Consider the following 13,671-nt stretch of genomic DNA (forward strand, 5'->3'; position numbering starts at 1 on the left):
GAGAAGTCAAATACTCAACACAGTGTTTGACCACATTCCCAAACAAGTCGAAGTTGGTCAAAAATACTCCGCTGCGCGTCGTATTTTCAACTCTCTTCTCGGTGTTTGGAAATGTGGTCAAACACGGTCTTTCGTGATTGATATGTAACTTCCACCGTTTTGAGAACTTGACTCTAGAAAACCCGGGCAATCTTGAATATGTGTACTGGCTGATATTTGTACCTGATCCCGCAACCGAGTTCAAGGTCTTGACAATAACCCGGACAACATGCTAAACTTTGAAGTCTGAGTTCATATCAAAAGCCCTTGGTTAAACTGGTGCTCATGCCCGCATGGAACCTACTTCGAACACGAACCTATATAGTTTCCCGTTAAAGAACCTAAGTTCACGTGCATTGATATGAAGAACCCCCACGTTGACTACCAAATCAAATTACAGGTGAAACAACGCTTCTTGAACATAAGCCAAAATGTAAACAAGTCGTTGAGACCACTAAGGAAAAGGCCTTTCGCGGAAAATGGTGTTAAAATAACTCAGCCTCAGAGTACATTTGACTACAAACACATCTAAAATTTACACTGTTATTTGTAATGAATCTTGAGGCAGCTTAAACTTGTATACTTGCTGTTGTCCCAATCTGACCTACATTGACGTGGTGGACGCAAGCTAAGTTCTGTTATTTCGTTGAATACTGTTTTGCCGATCAGTCTGACGCGGAACGGCATGATAGACCCAAAATGTCAGGAACTAATTCTGACGTTGTTCACCATTTTTGTGTTGAGAAAAAAATTACACTGTTTTATATTGATGAAAAACACCAATAACAATTTGCTTCAGTAAGATCGTAATAATTTAAAATCTGTAGCAATGGAGTCAACAACATGCTTACCTTCACAACTAAGCTTCCGTCTTCAACAGCCAGGATATTGTTGGGCCTTCCAGCGGGATGTATCGTGAACGGCGTGATCACTGAATCATCATGTTTGAAGATGAAGGCTATTCATAAAAATGACGCATTAGCATGGGCATATACATAAAAAGAAAAAGACACCGACAAAAATATACACACAGACCTACACCTAAACGAGGACATCTGTACAGACAAAGACAGAAAGACACAGACTGAAGTATACCTATAGACGGAGATGGGGATTGGGAGATCGAACAGGACAGAGTTATAAACTTGACAGAGAGACAGAGAGACAGAGAGACAGAGAGACAGAGAGAGACAGAGAGACAGAGGGACAGACAGAAAGACAGGCCGGCAGACATAAATACAGACGGACAGACAGATAGACAGAAGGACAAACAGTTTAGTGACCGCAACAGCGGGAAATACGCAGGAAAGCAAAGGAGGAAGCGTTTTTCCTCCTTCTTTTATCTCTCCCTGAAAAGGCTTTCACGTGCTGACACTCTAGAACCAGAAGTAACTTTCTGTTAAGTGAACAATGGTCTTGTATGGGCCAGACACTGCGAGAGCGAACCACTGACACGACTAAGCAAGGCAAAAGAAAGGTGAATATGATTTGTAAAAAATACTAGAGACAGTGTTTCACGGGGATATTCCAACACCGAGAAGAGAGTTGAAAACACGACGCGTAACGGAGTATTTTTGACGATATTCGAGGTGTTTGAATAGCCGATGAAACACTGTCTCGAGTGTTTGATATATCTTCTCAATCGAAACAAAAACTAAGGAGTAAACGGAGAAGTAAAATCGTCAAAATCTAAGCTAATAAAGATTGGGTATTCAACCGTCCTGCAAGGTTGTGCCTGATTTCTTTCTTTTAACTTGAGGAATTATTAACGAGTTGGAGAAAACTTGTTAAGACATAGAGAGGGTCGACTGAAGAAGAGATGAAAATGGCCCACATCATCTGGATCACATCTGAGAAGAAAGCACCAAACAGAGTCCGCAGGCGGAGCATTGTTGCATGACGCCCTTTGCTCCACTAGGAGCCTAAAGGATTAAGTCAGTAAGTGAACAGATTACTCACTTGTGCCAAGGTCTGTTTTAAATCCAGTAAACGAAAGGTTGAAGGCTTCCTTGTGTTCGTCCCACTCAACTTTCAGGAATCTATCCTCTTCATTCAATCTCTTAAACGATTCGAGTCTGTATGTATTTTCCTTTGCACTACACCGGAGCAAGGCGCACTGTAAGATGAGCATACGGGCCTGAAGCAAGAAAGGTGAATCAGTGTTTAAAGAATACGCAGGCGACTCTTTTTGGGACAAGCCAATCTTTAATATTCAACAAAATGTCGATTGTATAACCTATCTGACAACTTGCGAAAACTGAGAAAAAATAGGTTTATGCTTCAAATACTTCAACATGATTGTGCAACAGCTCGGGAGCAAAGGTATTTGATCACATTATGAGTCTGAGTGGAGCATGATTTTTGACAAAGTTACGCATAGTCCGTTGTGAAAAATAATATTCCTGTTTGCCTTTTTGCTGCATTTCCAAGCAAATTTTGGAACAATACAAAGTAAACTATCAATTAAAACGTCTCCAGCTCTATCACTAAACAGTAAATGGCTGATCCGTCATTGAGAAAAGTAGTAAGTGTTTCTTCATTTCACGTTTTTCTCTACTTGCCACGCGATAAGTTTTGTGACGAAACATACTCACGTTATTTCATCGTTTTTCTATCGTTTTAAACTATTACACTGTACTTTACTGAAATATTTGATTCAATCTGAAAGGAAAGAGCAGCGTCACCGATAGCGCAGCGTATCTCGAAAAAGTGTAGGTTGTATTTCTTTGTCTTTATTTTGCGATCCGATACTTCATTCTCAGACTGAGATCTAAGAGTCGTCGTAATCCGTCTCAATCCTCTCTATGTTAACCATCCGCAATTCGTTTTGGCTGAATACTGCCTGTCTGCTGTTTTTATATTCATTTAAGTTGATATTTTTGAATATGTTTTTTCCTCCTGAAAAGGCCTTCAAATGGTGTGCCGACAGCCAAGGTTCTTACAAGAAAACTCCTGCAGTTGTAGTTCAGTTGTAGAACCACTTAAAAGCCGGCAACTGAATCCGTTAAGAAACAAAAATACTGTAAAGTTCACTTTGAGACGACTATCCATAACTGTCATTTGGTGGGTACAGAATTTAAAACAACTTAATTCCTCAACAGACTTACCAATATTGATAGTCTAGCCATAATCCTCGTCGATTGCTAAGTTGAGCCACACAACTTGATTTGATGTCTTTATAGCCAAATAAAAGTGCTGAGCATTTCGAAACTGTTCAAAGGGACGTTCCCTGTTCTGAATACAGCCATTAGACGTAATCTTTCAGTCCTCAGTAAGTTTCCAATCAGCCGGGGTTTAAGGCTGCCTCGCCTTGTAAGAAGACTGATTTTGAAATGAAGCTTCCTCACAAAGTTCTATACTTTATTTAAAATTACTCAAAAGCCGGGGTGTGCCATGATATTCGTTAAGCACAATTTTATGTTGACAATTTCTATTTAGAGAGTAAATCAATTTGAAGTAAATTCACAGGTGATTTACCTTTTGGCTAGTAGGGGCTTTAAAAGTCGATTTTTAAGCACTACACACAAATTTGATTGACCCATTCGAGCCCATAATTCACCGTTTGGCGTCATTGCGCGCTCTATTTCGGGTCAGAGTATTTTGGAAATTATCCTTTTTGTTAAGATCGAAAGCGTAGATCATTGAACTCAAACCTAAGTGGACTCCTACGTAAGAATCAATTTTCAACCACAACAAACAAATTAAATTTGTCCATAAGAGCCCAACACGATTGACGTCATTGCTTGAAGATGTACCAAAGATTTTTGCAAATTGTCAGTTAAATATCTTGAGTCAATGCCAAAGAGAATCTTTCAAAGTTATTTTAAATAGGCTCTAGTAACTAAAACTTGAAGAAAATAAAATGTTTATATTGCGTGACTGAGAACTGGGCCACGAACGAACTAACTTTAAGATACACAGCTGTGAATGACCCGAATAATTGATAACCAGCCAAGCAATACTGAGAGTAAATCGAGCTCAGTCAAAAGCGACGGAAATCGGTTGTAAAACGGTCATTATCGCCGTTTAGGCTAGGATTAATATGACCGTTTAACGTTTTCAAGCGACGACAATGATATTAGTAGACCGTTTCTATTATATTACTACGAATTGGCTTATGCATTATCAAATTCTTAGTGCAATAATTACGTTGTCGAAAGTCAAACCGGAAGTTTCCGGAGAGATTTTTTATGACTCTTTTACTTAGTTTCAGAAATACCGAAAAACATCTGATATCAGCTTCTCTTATTAAACTATTGTAATAAAACTGGCTCGTTTCAGTTCTAGGTTTTGTGGCTTGTAGCAACAACATAGTGTGCATTATTTATAGTGCATTTGTCTCAGTTGACTAATGATCCGGAGAAAGAGCGCTAAGTTATTCGGTCACAGCTTTTGAAATATATGCAAGGCGATAAAATTATTTAGCGGCTGTCGTGGTGAAGCAGTGTTTACCAGAGAACTTCCTGTCTCTTTCCTCCTGGCGGTCAAGTATATTTAAGTGAACAAACATGCGATCTTTCGGTAAAGGCTCCGTTACCAGTTCACGTAACACTGATACTTAATCAGCATGTAAAAAGGCTTTGGATCATATCTTTTTAATAGGCCCTTTGCAGCTGGGGTCACGTGACCAAATTTTTCCTAAAAAATTTTTGTATTATGGGCTATAACTAAAAGAATGCCAGAAATGGAAAGAGCGCATCGAAAATACCAAAATGGCCAAGTTTGAGGCCCCAGGAAAAAACGAGTAAGTTTATACCATAGTTTGAATTTTCGGAAAATTTAGAGGATTCCTATGGAAAATGTTGCTGGAGAGCAAGGTCTTGCTCTCCAGCAACATTTTTCCATACAAATCTTCTTATTCTTTCAAAAATTCAGACCATCATAAAATCTCATTCTCTGATGATGGGGGCCTCAAACTTGGCCATTTTGATATTTTCGACATGCTTTTTCCGTTTCTGGCATTCGTTAAGTTATAGGCCATAATTTTATGAAAAGTAGGTCACGTGATGGCTTAGCTGCAAAGGGCCTATTCAAACATCACGGCCAAGCCGCAAAGAGGGTTCTTCCGCATCCGGTGTCAAGCCGGATAAAGCAATCGGCTGTGCATACTTTGTGTGTACACTATTTGTGTATACTGCTAATTAATCGCCCTCCAAGATACTACGGTATGTATGCCTATGATTTTGAGAGTTTGTTCAATTTCTAAGCGGGACATGATGACTGAACGTACAATAAGCAAGCAACCTGTCAGTATCCTCCATCAGTTCTATTTTGAATAGGCAATGAACCTAGTATGAGATGCCTCACCTCATGGCAAGGAAACAGCTAAGAAAAACACTCAGTTTGAGTTCACTTAGAAGTCGGGCTGGGCGTTAAACGAATGCGCTGCCTTCTCGTGTCTGCGAAATGTTTTTTCATCTTTTTTTGTTTAAATGCTTTTTTACTCCTTGCAGGCTTTTACGAATTCACGGACAATCTGAGACATTTTGCTGAGTTGCACTTTTACCTCGCTCGGGGATAACCCGGTTGTCAGTGATATAACATCCTGTCCCGTCACTCAGCTAATAAAGGCAGGGGTTTTCACCGCGGAAAACGCCGATCTTATGTAAAAAAACGTTTGACAAAATTCCGGCACGCTCAATTTATCGGCGAGAATAGTGTTAATTTCTCACCATTTGACTTGATCAGGCTTTGAGATGGTTAGTATCTCTAGGCAAAATGTTTACCCTGTAAACCAAACGGTTCTCTGTATATTTGTTCAGAACATTAAGTGCAAAAAAAGTGTGAGATGAAGAGAATACTTAAGAATGGCTGACTGTAAGGATCGAGAAACGCCGGTCAACGTCCCATTTGGCAAATCGCTCATATTTTGCCCAAAGATACCCTAAAGTGACCTAATTCTAAAAATCATATTTAAAGGTTCCAGCGAATTTTTATTTTTCAGAAATTCGCGAAAATTTGAAAGCGCGGTCAAAGTGCGGTTTTTGGTGTAATAAAATGACCGAAACAAGGTGCGAGGACGAAGCGCTGCTAAAGTCTTAAAATAATTTCAATTGACTTCAAACTTCACACAAATGTGGAACAACCACTCTAATTTATTCCTCGTTTTAAACTAATCTCAGAGATGTCGATATAGTGGTTTTCCGAATCATTTTAAAAACACCTATGAAGCGTGTGAAAAATAACGGCAAAATATAGGTCATGTTTAACAGCATCAAAATGCATCTGGTACCTCACTTTCCGATTATTTTACTTTACAGCCTTAAAATATCATTATTAAGCATATACTATGCCAAGTTTCATGCTCGAACTCGCAGTAGTTCCCTTTGAGAAAAACGAAAATCTATGTCAATGTGTTGGGCGCAAATAACACAATCATTATACACGAACAAGAGACAAATCAATTTCAACGGTGAAAGTAAAAGGCTGTCATTAATTAAAATCCCGTCAATTCACTGCTATCAGTAGAAACATAATGTCCACTACATAAACACTGTTTTTAGACGTTTTAGGAACATTGCGCGTTAACTTTCTTTGATTTCCTGTCCGCCGTCATGTCTAGTTTGTCATCGCGTGTATTTCGTGTAAACAGCACTCTGAATGGTTGTCATAACAAACGCAAGAGATTTCCTGGAACATTAATGTTTTCGATTCAGCAAAACGCTTTAAGTTCGTTAAGACACAATAATGGGCCAACTTGGAATGCTGTTTAGCATTAAGGACGTTAAAGGACTGTAAATTAATCGAGTTGAAATATCTTGAAGCAAATCAAAATCAAGCCCTTATTCTAATTTGGTAAACAGCCGATCTCTGTTCAAGTTCAAGAAGTCGAGAGGTTAATCCGGCAATGTATCACCGGTGCAACAACAAAATCAAACCGAGGTCATCAAAAGTGTAAGTTTAAAAGTGTAGTGGCAAGTTTCAAATAAATTTCGCCTATACAAATTGGAAGCAAGAAGTGAAACGGTCTGACCCGAAACAAATAAACAAAGTATTAATACGACTAATTTAATCCGAAAATGTTACAGAAAACATACCTAAAAGCCGTCGATACCCCTCAATACCACTCCACATTGCCTTAAAGAGCCCAAGCTTTCTGCTGTAAGAATCATGGGCCTCATGAATCTGTTTTTACTATATCGGCAACCATGCTTCGGGGCTGATATTCGAGACTTAGTAAAAGTTGTCACACAACCGTACGAGCAGCCCAATCACGCTTTCACTGCTCTTGCGCAAATGTTCAACATTTCGCGATTTACATAAACGGATTACAAGTTTAAAGTAGTGACAGTAGATTGAAATGTGCTTTTTAAAGCTGTCCTACCCAGGAGCAATTATTTGTTGTTCTTGAATGGCTCTTAGGTGTACCTACAGTCCGGCGGAGAGGGGGGAGGGGGTACTCCGGGAAAGGTCGGATATCAGTATGCCGTGGAAGATTAAGTGGTCTCCAACTCTTAACGCCAACACTGAAACACCAGATGATTCTCGAAGTATCACAGGGATCACTAAGCTAAATAATTTTGAGTTTAGCTCCGCTGAGTCAATTACCTGTTGGCGAGCATATTGCATTGACCGTGGACAGGTGGGAAAACAGTTCAAGCGGAAAAGCCCGTTGCACATTGTAATTTAGCGTTGTCCAACACGCAATCGGTCTGGTTGTAATGCTAGTCGTATCTGATAAAATCTCAAGGTTTCTTTCGACACGTGCTGGGGTGACGTACTACTAGATGGGCGTGGCAGGGAGCCACGAGTCAAGTCAGTCAACTCCCAAAGCTTAACAGAAGAGTGATAGTGAACCACTGGTGGAGGGACTGCAGATTGTCCCCACGCTTTACCCTGATAGGCCTCTGTGTTATTCTAATGAACTGATGCTGTTACAATGATACTATGTAGCTTTATGAACACGCTAATGGTCAAGGGTTTCTTTTTCAGTGTAAAAGAATCATAAATCAGTAGTTCTTTGTGAAAAGCTATTTTAAGGAAAGGAGGCTGTTCGCAATATCTATGTTTTCCAATGTTCTAGAATGATTAGTTTGTTAACGCACTGTTGCGCTGCGTCTGCACGCAGTGTCGGAAACAAACTACATTAGATCATTTGTTTTTAAGTTGATAAAGGTAAATTAACCGCTTCAGCGAATTTGGAAAGGGTGACGATTCCAACCTCATTCCCAGAGAGGTTGAGACGATTCGGCCGTTAGTTTTTCCTCTAAAGGGTCTTCCTCCTCTACTCCCGCTCCCGCCCTACAAAAATTTAACGATCCTCCTCCCCCCCCCCCCACCCCCCCGCCGCAAGAGATGTTGCTAAATATCGAAGAAACCAAACACCGACAGTTCCTAAGAATACTTCCGGCAAGTGCAGTTGTTAGTAAAATACTTCAGAAGCGCCGAGGATGGAGTTTTTCCGCGCACGAGTGAGAGAGGTATATCTAGTTCCATGTCTTCGCAACCGCACCGTAGCAAAGGCAGTTTCAGGTTCTTTAGGCCAATGCGGAATTTTGCTATAAGATACGATTTCTGCTGGTCACTGACTGTCCTGAAAGCCTAACCCTCTTTTAGAGCAACAATGACTTCTTGGTGACCTATTGTGGCTTTGAGTTAAGCGCCAACGCTTGCTCCAAGCAGGGTTTGTAGCACATTTTGGCTATGGTCATAAGGGAATGTCTCTCCACGGACTGAGTACATTTCTCCAGAGACAAGTGCCTCTCTAAAGTAGACAGCATATGAAAGACACGAATGCAGCCGCCTTGAAGACATTAATACATCCCTGCCGTACATAGTTTCTATCCTCTATCCAGGGAAACATCAGCAGACGCTTCCTCGGTCACACCCGTTGACAATGGCACTGATGTTAAGGTTGCAGTGTTCGTACCTTTTTAGAAAATGACCTTAAGTCTCCTTCAGAGAACGATGCTTTCAGCAGAAATACAGAAAGAGCGATGTCTGACTAAATAGCAAAAGAAACCTTAACCATTAGCATGATCATAAAGCTACATCATGATAGTATCATTATAACAGCATCAGTTCATTAGAATAACACAGAGGCCTATCAGGGTAAAGCGTGGGGACAATCTGCAGTCCCTCCACCAGTGGTTCACTATCACTCTTCTGTTAAGCTTTGGGAGTTGACTGACTTGACTCGTGGCTCCCTGCCACGCCCATCTAGTAGTATGCCACCCCAGTATGTGTCGAAAGAAAACTTGAGATTTTATCAAATACGATTAGCATTACAACCAGACCGATTGCGTGTTGGACAACGCTAAATTACAATGTGCAACGGGCTTTTCCGTGTGAACTGTTTTCCCACCTGTCCACGGTCAATGCAATATGCTCGCCAACAGGTAATTGACTCAGCGGAGCTAAACTCAAAATTATTTAGCTTAGTGATCCCTGTGATACTTCGAGAATCATCTGGTGTTTCAGTGTTGGCGTTAAGAGTTGGAGACCACTTAATCTTCCACGGCATACTGATATCCGACCTTTCCCGGAGTACCCCCCTCCCCCCTCTCCGCCGGACTGTAGGTACACCTAAGAGCCATTCAAGAACAACAAATAATTGCTCCTGGGTAGGACAGCTTTAAAAAGCACATTTCAATCTACTGTCACTACTTTAAACTTGTAATCCGTTTATGTAAATCGCGAAATGTTGAACATTTGCGCAAGAGCAGTGAAAGCGTGATTGGGCTGCTCGTACGGTTGTGTGACAACTTTTACTAAGTCTCGAATATCAGCCCCGAAGCATGGTTGCCGATATAGTAAAAACAGATTCATGAGGCCCATGATTCTTACAGCAGAAAGCTTGGGCTCTTTAAGGCAATGTGGAGTGGTATTGAGGGGTATCGACGGCTTTTAGGTATGTTTTCTGTAACATTTTCGGATTAAATTAGTCGTATTAATACTTTGTTTATTTGTTTCGGGTCAGACCGTTTCACTTCTTGCTTCCAATTTGTATAGGCGAAATTTATTTGAAACTTGCCACTACACTTTTAAACTTACACTTTTGATGACCTCGGTTTGATTTTGTTGTTGCACCGGTGATACATTGCCGGATTAACCTCTCGACTTCTTGAACTTGAACAGAGATCGGCTGTTTACCAAATTAGAATAAGGGCTTGATTTTGATTTGCTTCAAGATATTTCAACTCGATTAATTTACAGTCCTTTAACGTCCTTAATGCTAAACAGCATTCCAAGTTGGCCCATTATTGTGTCTTAACGAACTTAAAGCGTTTTGCTGAATCGAAAACATTAATGTTCCAGGAAATCTCTTGCGTTTGTTATGACAACCATTCAGAGTGCTGTTTACACGAAATACACGCGATGACAAACTAGACATGACGGCGGACAGGAAATCAAAGAAAGTTAACGCGCAATGTTCCTAAAACGTCTAAAAACAGTGTTTATGTAGTGGACATTATGTTTCTACTGATAGCAGTGAATTGACGGGATTTTAATTAATGACAGCCTTTTACTTTCACCGTTGAAATTGATTTGTCTCTTGTTCGTGTATAATGATTGTGTTATTTGCGCCCAACACATTGACATAGATTTTCGTTTTTCTCAAAGGGAACTACTGCGAGTTCGAGCATGAAACTTGGCATAGTATATGCTTAATAATGATATTTTAAGGCTGTAAAGTAAAATAATCGGAAAGTGAGGTACCAGATGCATTTTGATGCTGTTAAACATGACCTATATTTTGCCGTTATTTTTCACACGCTTCATAGGTGTTTTTAAAATGATTCGGAAAACCACTATATCGACATCTCTGAGATTAGTTTAAAACGAGGAATAAATTAGAGTGGTTGTTCCACATTTGTGTGAAGTTTGAAGTCAATTGAAATTATTTTAAGACTTTAGCAGCGCTTCGTCCTCGCACCTTGTTTCGGTCATTTTATTACACCAAAAACCGCACTTTGACCGCGCTTTCAAATTTTCGCGAATTTCTGAAAAATAAAAATTCGCTGGAACCTTTAAATATGATTTTTAGAATTAGGTCACTTTAGGGTATCTTTGGGCAAAATATGAGCGATTTGCCAAATGGGACGTTGACCGGCGTTTCTCGATCCTAACAGTCAGCCATTCTTAAGGACGTTCGGGCTAATTTCTTCTGCCCATCCTTATTGCGTACGCAAATTCACACGCCACGTCATAATAATAATAATAATAATAATAATAATAATAATAATGACAATAATAATAATAATGACAATAATAATAATAATAATAATAATAATAATAATTAACTTTATTTATTGAGGGTAGCACGCAACAGTAATCACTGAAAAACCAGTGGCCCTTATGTAAATATTTACAGAATAAAAAGATGACGTGTTAAAAATTAAAAATATAGAAAGATTCACAAATATGCAACGATAATATAAAAAAAAACTAAGATATGAGAAGCACTAAAATCTAACAATTAAAACAAGAAAATTAAAAATTTAGATGATAAAATGATCTAATTCCTTGTCATGCATGAAGCGCGCGCCAAGTGACAAAATGCAGAATGATAGGGCCTGGATTTAACGATCTTTGTCGTTCGGTGACCTCTATTTTTCTCTTGATGGATCATTTTCTCTACCAATTTTCTACGTTTAGCGAAAAAATGAGGAAAATCTATCGATTAGAAGTTTGACTTTTTTGCAAAATGCACCACCGAGTTCCGTTCTTTTTAACATTTCATGTAAACGTTGGCAACATTTGGAATTATTAACACAAAGGATTCACTTATACAAAATATTGCCAGGATAGTTTGTCTCCGTTGATTCATCTTTGATATTTTGATCTTAAAACACTGGAGACCATGTTGATTTACGCTTGCCAATTTTTCAAAATCAGACTAGTTTTCAACACGCTTTATCTCTGAAACGAAGCCCGTAATCCCCAATGGTTTTGTCATTTCTGAAGCAAGTAATTCATTACCTGTCCGCAGTAGAAGTTTGAAGAAAATCTATCGAGTAAAACATTTTCGTGTGAACGTCATTAATTAAGTTCTCGAAAGTATCGATAAACGTTGGTGTTCGCTGACAATTCCGAAGTACCAATAATTCGGAAGAGAGCCGTAATGGCAACGTGATTGTCTTTTGGGTACTAAAATACTTTTTTCAAAAAAGTTCTGTTCAAGTAAACATACCTTGCGCTTTATGTTGCAGTCTGGTTTTTATGGCCGACAAATACTCAGTAGGTAGGTTTACATTTACGTGTAACTTACGTTCATCTTACGAGCCTACTCGTCTGTTTGGGTTTGATGGGAGACGCTGTGGGGCCCAGAGCAAAGCACAGAGCAAGCCAACAGCTTTTGGCGAAAAGAACGGGATCTTAATGATTCACTCCGACTACCCAAATAGGCTGTTTAGTTACGCTCCTAGCTCTGGATACAGAGGGGATGTAGCCAGAAGCATTTCACTATTCTCACTCCCCCTCTCTCTCGCCTCTCTCTATTCCCGTGCATCAACAGCCCATGGGAGTGGGTTCGTTATGCAAATTATGTACTGGTTGGATACATGCAGGTTGATTTTATTGGGTTTGTTCTTCAACCGTAAATCCTCGAATTGGCGCCCTCCCTCGAATAAGCGTCCCACTTATCGGCCAAAATTTAAAATAAATAAGTGCCCCACTGATTAAGCGACCCCCTCGAATAAGCGCCCCCCATCTTCTCCTAAAGTTGAAATAAGCGTCCTGGGCGCTAATTCGAGGATTTACGGCATTCGTGTAAAAGAGTTCCCGATATTTTGTTTCGCGCTTCTTTGGTCCTTTGCCCCCCGCTGTCGTCGCAGTGACCCACCATTGAACAATTGGACTATGACCTCGAGATTTCTATTTAAGAGTATAAATAATGTCATGATGTTTTTTCATCATAGTATTACAAATGTGTTTGAGGGGAATTACAAAGAGTTTTCTACCCATTTTTATACCTTTAATTACATCTTTTAAATGTAATACGATTGTTTTATAATACATAAAAATCTTGATATCCCGAGCTGGCCATGTAGAGAGCAAGACATGGAGAAAAATAAAAGGTAGCGGATTTTGAATTTTCAATATCAACATATGTGAGTGAATTATACCTTAAAGATGATTTCAAGTATAGAGTTACTACCATACGGAAAATGATAAAAAATATATTAAATAATGGCAAAAATATTGAAAATAAATAAATGACACTGGGCGAAAAATTAGATTTGATTCGAGATGAATGTTGTGTAAATATGATTCAAATATGACATTTGTCATATTTGTCCATATTTGATTGAGAGACAAATATGGTATTTATCCTCAAGATAAATAGGATAATGATGCATTTGCTCCAAAGACAAATATGAACAAAGGTGGTGTAAATCCAAGACAAATATCACATTTGTTCCGTTTAAATACAGACAAACGTGTTTAAAGATGACATTTGATGTTGGCAAATGTGGATCTTATGTCATCTTCAACTAGGGGAATATATATTTGGGTTTGCCTGAATTTTTTTCCCCAAAAATTCTGCAATGTCTTGATTCTGCATGTAGCTCAGCTTTCAGTAAGGTATTTAACTTATCAAAATTATGTTTTATCCATATTAATAATTGTATATGCATGATGAGTAGCAGATTTGAAAGGCAAGTCAAACAGAAATTCCACTCATGAATG

Source organism: Orbicella faveolata, unplaced genomic scaffold (assembly GCF_042242905.1).
Source record: "Orbicella faveolata isolate gen_17 unplaced genomic scaffold, um_ofav_v1 contig_13, whole genome shotgun sequence".
Lineage (NCBI taxonomy): Eukaryota > Metazoa > Cnidaria > Anthozoa > Scleractinia > Merulinidae > Orbicella > Orbicella faveolata.